Here is an 11761-nt window from a genome sequence, read left to right on the forward strand (position 1 = left end):
TGGAGGGATGGCGGTAATGGAGGGATAGACGGATAGAGATAACTCTGGTCTCTTCACTCACAGTCACACTAAAGGCTACTGTGGTTTGTGTGACATGCCAAATGTACAGGCCACAAAACGGACCGGTTAGATAATACTCAGATTCTACTGACTTCAGGTCTGATGATAAAGGTCTAAATTATTTCTATTAGTATTATCAAATTCCAAAATGTAGAACAATCCTACTGGGCACAGATGTCAATTCAACGTCTATTCCACATTGGTTCAACGTAATTTATTTGAAATGACGTGGAAACAACGTTGAGTCAGCCAGTGTGTTCCCAGTGGGAGGGAACAATGCCATTGTTCAGTTGTAGGCCTTTCAGATTGTTATTCATCTTCGTTCGTTGCAATACACAGCAGTGGAAAGGTAGGGCTAGATGCTGGTGTGGAGCACAATGTCTGTCTGTGTGTCGACTTCCTGTGGTGTTCTCCCTTCAGTGTATCACCCCCTGGCCAACGCTACACTGTCCCGCTCCATCTCTCCACCTCATCCCTCACTTCATCCCTCGCTTCAGGGACGCAACACAGACACAGAAGAAAAAGGGGTCTATGTGGGGGTCCAAACATTTGATGTCTTGTGAGTTGTGAGTTGGGGAGCATATTGGTGATGAGGATTTTACTCCGTTTTTCATGCGTTATTTCTGTCCTGCACCTGAACCAATGGGATGCGTGTATATTTTATTTTCCAAAGGGTCATGATAAACTGGCAGTGGAGTTTTGTGTGTGTGTGTGTGTGTGTGTGTGTGTGTGTGTGTGTGTGTGTGTGTGTGTGTGTGTGTGTGTGTGTGTGTGTGTGTGTGTGTGTGAGAGAGAGAGACGAGTCCTGATGGTGAGTAATGTTCTCCAGGCCTGGCGGCTGGCACTGCTCTGTCTCCCTGCAGGTGGGCATGAGTCACCGTACACACACACACACACACACACACACACACACACACACACACACACACACACACACACACACACACACACACACACACACACACACACACACCACTCTGCCAGAAGAGAAGCCACCCAGAGCTCCTTGACCACCTCAGCCTCCTACCAGCCAGCAAGGCAGAGGACGTAGCAGCCAACTGGCCAACGTGCACCGAGACAAGCCAGCACTACATACCAGTACAGCACAGGAACAATGTGCCCCTCTACTTTCTCTCTCTCTCGCTCTGTCTCTGTCTTGGTTGCTCTCTCTTCCCTCTCACTCTTTCGCTCCCTCTGTTTCTGTCCCCCTCTTGATTTGCTCTTTCCCTCTCTGCTCCACTGCTCACTGCTCTTTTTCTCCCTCCCTCCCTCTCTCCCTTTCTCTCTCTCCCTCCATTATCAGTCACTCATATCTTATAGAGTCATATTTAATGGTCTGTGTACTGTACAACACCGAAAACCATCTGCAAATCAATGTTCTTTAAGAGGTGGCTTCACCCTAGGTTGATGGATTCATCAATAGAACACGGTATTTTATAGTCGACTGATTGGTGTGTGTGTGTGTGTGTGTGTGTGTGTGTGTGTGTGTGTGTGTGTGTGTGTGTGTGTGTGTGTGTGTGTGTGTGTGTGTGTGTGTGTGTGTGTGTGTGTGTGTGTGTGTGTGTATGTGTGTGTGTGTAAATGTGTGTGTTTTAAGTACCATAACATACATGGCCTCTAAGTGCCGATAAAACGGTTAAACACTGTAATTGTAATTTACTCCCTGCTGTGTTGAGATTCCCAAGAGAGGTAACACCACTCGACATACACACACACTCACACTCACTCACACACACTCACTCGTCTCGTCCTCTGCATGTTTTAAAAGGGTCCAATTGTAAAGAATACACCACAAACAGCAGTTCCTCTCTGCATATTCAACATCTCTCCCCTGCACAGTCAGTGGTTTGATCTTTACATGGGAACAGACTTCAGTCCTCTCCACTCTCTGACTACCACTGTGGCCTGGCACACCCTGCTGGGAGTTGTTGGTCCCTACTGGTCTGTTAGGCTGTGTCCCAAATGCCACCGTATTCACTTTATGGTGCCCTACTTTCCATTTATAGTGCACTACTTTTGGCCAAAATTAGTGCACTGTAAAGGGAATAGGGTGCCATTTGGGGCGCAGGCTTACCAGGTCCTACTGGTATTTTAGGGGCCACAGGGTTAGAGCGGTAGCTGTGATTTATCATGATTCATCCCATCTGCTATGAACTAAAGAATAGCAGAGCTGGTTACAGAGTCAAAGGGACTAGTTCTCTTAATGAAGATAGACGTTGCCTTGCTCCTACGACCTTCGTGAAAGTGCAGTCAGAGTACTGACTATGTGTGCATGTGTGGGTAGTCTTTGATTGCACACTCAGGTACTTTTGTTTGTGTGTGTGTGTATATAAATGTGTGTTTGTGCTTGTGAATGCCTGTGTGTGGTCTCTCACCCCTCACATCAATATTGCACTATGCCCTGGGGCAGCTCAGGGACGGAGTTACTTTGCTCTCCTCCTTTATCTCTCCTCTCCTTTTCTCCTCTTCCCCCTCTTCTTCCTCCTCCACGTCCTCTCTCGCTCCCCTCCTGAACCTTCAGCCTTGTTTACGGTCAGCCTCCCTTCACTCCCACAGAGAGTACTAACACAATAACAGCCTAACCGTACAGAGAAGAACACTCTCTTAGTCAGAACATCCGTTCCCATTAGTTAGTTCAGATGAAACATCAATGAAATGCCATTTCACAGAACTCCTCTTTGAATCGACTGTGACCCCCGCATGTTCAGGTAGCTTCACAGTCAGAGAACCAATGCCAGCTGTAGACAATGCCAGCTGGAAGCAGGGTTGTAACCTTGTGTTTGTTCCAGGCTTCGAGGCGAGCGGAGTGTGAGGAGATGTGAGAAGAAGAAGAAGAACACAGGGAGCTTGGACAGGGTCAGGGACAAATAGTAATGAAGACCCATCTTTGTGTTTTCTCTTGGAGCTACAGAGCTATGGAAACTGCTGCCGTACACAGATGCAGAACCATTCCTTTGTCTTGCCTCCCGTGACCTGTTCTGATGTTCTCAGACCTGTGGCTGGAGGCTGAATAGCAGCAGATCGCTGTGTTTTCTTTCTATTAGCTATAAAAGCATCAATAGCTCTTCTCTCTCTCTGCCTCTCGCTGTTTCTCCATTTCTCTTTCACTGTTCCCTTCTCTTCTGTATGTGTGTGTGTCTGTGTTGTCAGCATAGTTAATCTGTTCCAGTGTCGCTGCTGTTAATCCCTACAGTAGGATGGCACTGTGTCTCTCTTTTAACCTCTCTGCTGTGACAGGGACAGGAGACAGAGGGAGGAGGTAGAGGGAAATAAAGAGATGGAGAGAAGAGCTCTAGCAGGAGAGAGAAGGGGGGGAGAGGGAGAGATGAAGGGAGAAGAGAGAAGAGAGAAGAAGACACAAGACAGAGAGAATAAGAGATTCCGTCTGAGGATTTATGAATGTAGGCAGAGAGAGAGGGTGTGGGGGGTCACATAAAAGGCCCATTGTGTGTGCGTGTCTCATTTTGTGTGTGTGTGCGTGTGTGTGTGCGTGTGCGTGTGTGTGTGTGTGTGTGTGTGTGTGTGTGTGTGTGTGTATAAGCGGTGCGGTGGCGAGGGTTAACTGAGCTGCTCTGTCAGTGCCGTTTGATTAGGTGATCTCAGCTTCATATTCCCCACAGGAGAATAAAGAGCAGCTATTTCCTCTGCAAACACAGAGCAGGACAAAGGAGCCATTGACGGGAGTGGGGGGCCTCTGAAGGCCCTCTCCGAACCCCCCAGCCCCAGGCTCTGTTAGTGGGGCCTGACGCGACCTGTGTGAGATTGTGTGTTTGTGAATGCTTGCATGCGTGTGTGTGTGTGCACGTGAGGGTAGGAATAGGACTGAGTGTGTGTGTGTGTGTGTGTGTGTGTGTGTGTGTGTGTGTGTGTGTGTGTGTGTGTGTGTGTGTGTGTGTATGTGTAGGACTGACTGGGACCAGGAAAAGACAACATTACTCACCATGCCCCCATCCCTGGTCCTGGCTAGTACTGCTGACTGAGGCTGGCTAAGGCAGAGAGGAGAAACACTCCCCCCAGAATGTTTACTGTATAAGGGACACACTAGACTCGAGAGGGGCCCAAGACTAGAGTTTGATGTGTGGTGTACTGAGATCAGCTTTACATACAGACGCACACACACCCCCTCCCCACACACACCTAAAGCATAAATCTGTATGAAACAAAGTGTATGCGTGTGTTAGGTAATACAGTGGGAGTAAATAGAGATTAGGACCTATGTAACAACACTGGGTTGTTTTATTGTTATTGACTGTAATTGCCAATATGTTATTTTTGACGGCTACGCATAATAAATGATAAATGATAAATGACGGCTACGCATAAAAACTCTACAAAAATCCGCAATGACCTGCTGTGATAGTAGATAGAAACGGCTGCAATGCACTTAACCAAAGCATTCCAGCGTGAATTCCAGTGAGTGTGAGTTAATATAACTACATTGCAGGGACAACAGTCCGACATATACAGTGGCCGGGGTTTGGCTGGACTCCCAGTGACAGCGTAGGGAGGGAGGGAATGAGGGATTTTCAGGTCTCTCCAGAGATGTTCAATCGGGTTCAAGTCCGGGCTCTGGCTTGGCCACTCAAGGACATTCAAAGGCTTGTCCTGAAGCCACTCCTGTGTTGTCTTGGCTGTGTGCTTAAGCTCGTTGTCCTGTTGGAAGGTGAACCTTCACCCCGGTCTGAGGTCCCGAGCGCTCTGGAGCAGGTTTTCATCAAGGATCTCTCTGTACTTCGCTCCGTTCATCTTTGCCTCGATCCTGACTAGTCAAATCAAATCAAATCAAATTTATTTATATAGCCCTTCGTACATCAGCTGATATCTCAAAGTGCTGTACAGAAACCCAGCCTAAAACCCCAAACAGCAAGCAATGCAGGTGTAGAAGCACGGTGGCTAGGAAAAACTCCCTAGAAAGGCCAAAACCTAGGAAGAAACCTAGAGAGGAACCAGGCTATGTGGGGTGGCCAGTCCTCTTCTGGCTGTGCCGGGTGGAGATTATAACAGAACATGGCCAAGATGTTCAAATGTTCATAAATGACCAGCATGGTCGAATAATAATAAGGCAGAACAGTTGAAACTGGAGCAGCAGCACGGTCAGGTGGACTGGGGACAGCAAGGAGTCATCATGTCAGGTAGTCCTGGGGCATGGTCCTAGGGCTCAGGTCAGTTGAAACTGGAGCAGCAGCACGGCCAGGTGGACTGGGGACAGCAAGGAATCATGTCAGACTAGTCTCCCAGTCCCTGCCTCTGAAGAACATCCACAGCATGTGCTGCCACCACAATGCTTCACCGTAGGGATGGTGCCAGGTGTGCTCCAGAAGTGACACTTAACATTCAGGCAAAAGAGTTCAATCTAGGTTTCATCAGACCAGAGAATCTTGTTTCTCATGGTCTTGAGAGTCTTTAGGTGCCTTTTGGCAAACTCCAAGCGGGCTGTGCCTTTTACTGACAGGTGTGTGCCTTTCCAAATCATGTCCAATCAATTTAATTTACTACAGGTGGACTCCAATCAAGTTGTAGAAACATCTCAAGGATGATAAATGGAAACAGGATGCACCTGATCTCAATTTCGAGTCTCATAGCAAAGGGTCTGAATACTTATGTAAATAAGGTATTTCTGTTTTTTATTTTTAATCCATTGGCGAAAAAAACTGTTTTTCACGTTGTCATTATGGGGTATTGTGTGTAGATTGTTGAGGATTCCATTTTTTTTTTTTTAATAAGGCTGTAATTTAACAAAATGTGGAAAAAGTCAATGGGTCTGAAGACTTTCCGAAGGCACTGTATATAAAGAGAATAGGGGCAGCTCTTGCCAGACAGAGACAAAATAAGAGAGGATATTTTGCTCTTATCCAGAACGACTTACATGAGCAATTAGAGTTAAGTGCCTTGCTCCAGGGCTCAGAAAGTTGTTGCACTGTCAGAAGGTGAGTGAAGCTGGTGCATGAAGTCAGGCGCAGGAGAGCAGAATGAGTGAGCAACGTACTTTACTCAACAAGGCACAAGGTAACAATTACACTTGACCAAAACAAGACGGTAAAGACAACGCACGGGTGAACACAGCACCCGTCAAAAAAACAGCCATCAAAATAAACCTAACTGAACATGTAATAATCCCGCACAACACCATGGGGGAAACAGGAACAAATAAATACAGGAACAAATAATTGTGAAATGGAAAACAGGTGTGTTAAAACAAAGACAAAACCAAAGGAAAAAGAAAAGTGGATCGGCGATGGCTAGTCCACCAGCGACGCCGACCGCCGAACAAGGAGAGGCACCGACTCCCGCGTGCGCCGACGACGGCCTCGGGGACGACCCGGAGGACAAGGTGCAGGGCGATCCGGGTGGAGACAGTGGAAATCCCTCAGCATCGAAGGGTCCAACACGTCCTCCACCGGCACCCAGCATCTTTCCTCCGGACCGTACCCCTCCCAGTCCACGAGGTACTGAAGGCCCCTCGTCCAACGCCTCGAGTCCAGTATGGACCGAACTGCATACGCCGGAGCCCCCTCGATGTCCAGAGGGGGCGAAGGAACCTCCCGCACATCAGCTTCCTGTAGTGGACCAGCCACCACTGGCCTGAGGAGAGACACATGAAACGAGGGGTTCATACGGTAATCGGGGGGAAGCTGTAGCCTGTAACACACCTCGTTTATTCTCCTCAGGACTTTGAATGGCCCCACAAACCGCTGGCCCAACTTCCGGCAGGGCACGCGGAGGTGCAGGTTTCTGGTCGAGAGCCAGACCCAGACCCAGTCCTCGCTGCGGTGGCGGTCAGCGCTCGCCTTTTGCCGCCTCCTGGCCCGTTGTAGGTGCACATGTGCGACGTCCCAGGAGAGGTTAGTGGAGGAGTGGCAGAGTGAGTTTTGGGCCATCTCTGCCCAGGGGATGAACGCTGCCCACTCCCCCGGCTGGTCCTGGCAATATGACCGTAGAAACCTACCCACATCCTGATTTACTCTCTCCACCTGCCCGTTATTCTCTGGGTGAAAACCTGAGGTGAGGTTGACCGAGACCCCCAGACGTTCCATGAACGCTCTCCAGACCCTGGACGTGAACTGGGGAGCCCGATCAGAAACTATGTCCTCAGGCACACCGTAGTACCGGAAGACGTGTGGCCTCCGCAGTCTGTAGGGCCTTAGGGAGACCGGGCAAAGGGAGGAGACGGCAGGACTTAGAAAACCGATCCACAACGACCAGGATTGTGGTGTTGCCCTGTGAGGGAGGAAGAAGACTTCCGTCAGGAAGTCCACCAACAGGTGCGACCACGGCCATTGCGGAACAGGTAGGGGTTGTAATTTCCTTTTGGGCAGGTGCCTGGGAGCCTTGCACTGGGCACACACCGAGCAGGAGGAAACATAAACCCTCACGCCCTTGGCCAAGGTGTACTTCCAGTACTTCCCACTAAGGCAACGCACCGTCCGAACGATGCCAGGATGACCAGAGGAGGGTGACGTGTGGGCCCAATAGATCAAACGATCGCGGACAGCAGACGGAACGTACAGGTGCTCAGCTGGACACTGGGGAGGAGTGGGCTCTGTGCTTAACGCCCGCTCCCACACCACCGGTGCCACCAGGCAAGAGGCCGGATGTTTGGGAGTGTGATCCATGGACCGCTCCTCTGTGTCATACATCCTGGACAGTGCGTCTGGCTTAGCGTTCTGGAAACCTTGTCTGTAGGATAGAGTGAAAACAAAACGGGTAAAGAACATAGCCCACCTTGCCTGGCGAGGGTTCAGTCTCCTCGCCGCCCTGATGTACTCCAGATTGCGGAGGTCAGTCCAGATGAGAAAAGGGTGTTTAGCCCCTTCAAGCCAATGTCTCCACGCCTTCAGAGCCTTGGCAACAGCCAACAGCTCCCGGTTCCCCACATCATAGTTTTGCTCCGCCAGGCTGAGCCTCTTTGATGGCGTGCCCGAGCGCTGAGAGAGCACGGCTCCTATCGCAGCCTCGGATGCGTCCACCTCCACTATGAATGCCAAAGAGGGATCCGGAGGAGCTAGCACGGGAGCCAAGGTAAACAGAGCCTTCAGGTGACCAAAAGCCCTGTCCGCCCCAGCTGACCACTGCAGTCGCACCGGTCCCCCCTTCAGCAGTGAGGTAATGGGAACTGCTACTTGACCCAAACCCCGGATAAACCTCTGGTAGTAGTTGACAAACACTAGAAACCACTGAACTTCCTTTACCGTGGTGGGAGTCGGCCAATTACGCACAGCTGAAATGCGGTCACTCTCCATCTCCACCCTTGACATGGAAATGCGATACCCTAAGAAGGAGACGGACTGTTGCAATAACAGACATTCTCAGCCTTGACGTACAGGTCATGCTCCAACAGTCGACCAAGCACCCTGTGCACCAGGGACACATGCTCGGTGCGTGTGAAGTGGAGGGCCGAATGTATCCCTGCCCCAGGGAGACATATGTTTTCATAGCCACCGTCTCCTCCTGTGACAGAGGATACACGTGACTCCTGGGAAGTGCTGCGTCTACCAGGAGATTTATCGCACAATCCCCCCGTCGATGGGGTGGTAATTTAGTCGCCCTCTTCTTACAGAAGGCAAGAGACAAATCGGCATATTCTGAGGGGATGCGCACAGTGGAGACCTGGTCTGGACTTTCCACCGTAGTCTCAACGATGGAAACCCCCACACACCTCCCTGAGCACTCTCGTGACCACCCCTTGAGAGCCCTCTGTTGCCACGAAATAGTGGGGTCATGACAGGCCAACCAGGTTAAGCCCAGCACCACGGGAAACACAGGAGAATCAATACAGGACCAAATAATTGTGAAATGGAAAACAGGTGTGTGAAAACAAAGACAAAACCAAAGGAAAAAGAAAAGTGGATCGGCGATGGCTAGTCGACCAGCGACGCCGACCGCCGAGCGCCGCCCGAACAAGGAGAGTCACCGACATTCACCTAGTTGGCTTTGAACCAGCAAGTTTTTGGTTACTGGCCCAACGCTCTTAACCACTAGAATACCTTATACAGGGAATCCCAATTCAGACCAGGGTCTCTTTTTAAATGGTGTCCTGTATAACAATCAACAATCCAAACATTTTAAACAGATACAATTGCAAACAGAGCAGAAATTATATACAGAGGAAAATTATTAGACTTTACAAGTACATTTCACAATGAACAGGTTCTGTATCAAAGTGTTAAAGTGACCCAATGAAATCAGGATCCCAGATTTTATAATCTAAAGGTTCTTCCTAGAACCATCTATGAATGGTTCCACAAGCCCCATTATCCTTCAAAATGTATTTCTTTATGACAATATATGACATATATCACAAGGCCTTTCTTTGAGGGACTAGTTATACCCTGACAGAGTGGTGTTGGGAAACTCCTGCTTTACAGACCACACTAGCTCTTCAAGTCACATGATGCTGGCTTGCAATGTGATATTTAATTTCTATTGTAATCCAGCCAGAGTTAGGATATCCAACAAGTGGAATTTTGTATCATCCGCGACTTGCATTCAGAATGACTGCCAGGGCCAGGGAATATTGAAGATTGAATACTGAGACTACCTCAATCATCTCAGTAATGGGTGTAATACATCCAACTACTAACAGATTGGATTAGTTTTGAAAAAATGTATGCTATTTATCATTGTGTAGCTTAAAATGAATCAACCAATCAATGTATATAAAAAAAAAGTATATATACATATATATATAAAAAAGACTATTCTGAAAATCACCCTGCAATTCCTTCTAAAGAATTGTTATTTTTTAGGATGTCAATACTAAAGAACTGTTCTTTTTTAGGATATGTCAATACTAACAAACTGTTCTTTTTTAGGATATGTCAATACTAACAAACTGTTCTTTTTTAGGATATGTCAATACTAAAGAACTGTTCTTTTTTAGGATATGTCAATACTAACGAACTGTTCTTTTTTAGGATATGTCAATACTAAAGAACTGTTATGTGAGCAATGTTATATGACCAATCATATCGAGTGGTTCCAATGACGAAAATTGACGTGAGTCACCGGTCCCTGGATGAAGATGGCTGACAAAACATTACAGTGGAACCAGATGTAAGTTGTTATAACGTCATAACGAGTCAAGCAAAACATTTACAATTGAGAGGAATATGTTAGTTAATGTAAAGACAAACTTTGTGCATTTTTTTTGTCATAAAGTTATTATGTTAAAATTGCTATTTAGCAAGTTATCTGACTAGCTAACATTAGCCGGCTAACTAGTGTTAGGAGAATGAATTTAGAATTTGTGTTGTTTGTTTTAGGGACTCCTGAGAAAACCAGCAAACCAGGCTGTCATCTTGTGAAACAGTGGATGTAAAGAATCTAGCTAGCTAAAGCATTTACTGCAAATTGACCGTACAATTGTGTAAGCTTGTCTTGCAATGCAGATGAAGTAACATAGCTAACTATTTACTTGCTTATTGTGTAGTGGTGTATGTATATAACTGTATGTCTAAGGATGTGTAGCTAGCTACAGTATGTAGCCAATCTGTGTATGGACCCTAAAACATTTGGTATGAATATTAGTTCAGAACCTATCTATGAACCTCAGCTATCATAGTTGTTGTATCATCTTTCAAGTCTGAATGGCATTAAGGAAGCCTATGTGTAACCGGTGTGAAATGGCTGGCTCTGCGCTTTTGTGGAGCGATGGGTAACGATGCTTCGAGGGTGGCTGTTGTTGATGTGTGCAGAGGGTCCCTGGTTCGAGCCCAGGTAGAGGAGAGGGACATAAATTATACTGTTATCTATGGATAGAGTAGAATATAATAACTTTATTGTGCCAAGGATGCAAGTCCTATATACACATGTACTGTAGTTATTAGCATGCATGAGATCCCCACATTGTCGCCTGTACATTGAATCTATTCACTGATCATGTACTCTTCCTTGGCAAATAAAGGTGCGGTTCAGGTATGAATCTCTGAGGCATTCTTTTTCAGTCATATCAAACTCCATTATTTGAATGATGCTGTGTCTGCATGTATGTATTACAATTATACACTTCAACAGTGTTTACCACTCCTGCTCCTGGGACATCAACGAATACACATTGTAACTATGCAATAGACTAGAAACATGATTGATTCGTAATTCATATATACAGAAAACAATTACTATGCAGATCTAACTCCCTTCATCTGCATTAATCTGAGGACACAGGATAGCATTTCAATGAGATACTTAATTTCAACCAGTGGAGAATGTGAAACGCTTTGTTGAAAGAAGTTCATTATCCAGGTGTTATAAATGCATTATAATTATGATAATTGTAATATTATATTATAAATACAAGTTGAATTTGTACTTCAATGCCCATATGGCGTGCATTAGAAGCCAAGGAAGAAAGACGAGGTGGGGAGAGAGGTGGAGAAGACAGAAAGGGAAAGAGGTAAGAACAGTGGCAGACAGTATATGATTCATGAATTACAGTACTACCCTAATATTCTCTCAGTTCATCACAATTGCTGTGTCTCCTAACCAGCCTTGGGCCCCCAGTTGGCCCGAAGGTTATCTTAAGAGCGGGTGGTGTGGCGATGACGGGACTGGCTTCCTCTATCACATCAAAACATACCTGCAGATGAGTGACAGATGGATAGAGAGAGAGAGCATGATTAGGCCTTGTTTTTAAATTTTTTAATGTATTCTTATTTCAATGTAAAGCATCTCTTCAATCATACTTCCTGTTGACCCGACCAAG

Source organism: Oncorhynchus clarkii, chromosome 33 (genome assembly GCF_045791955.1).
Source record: "Oncorhynchus clarkii lewisi isolate Uvic-CL-2024 chromosome 33, UVic_Ocla_1.0, whole genome shotgun sequence".
NCBI lineage: Eukaryota > Metazoa > Chordata > Actinopteri > Salmoniformes > Salmonidae > Oncorhynchus > Oncorhynchus clarkii.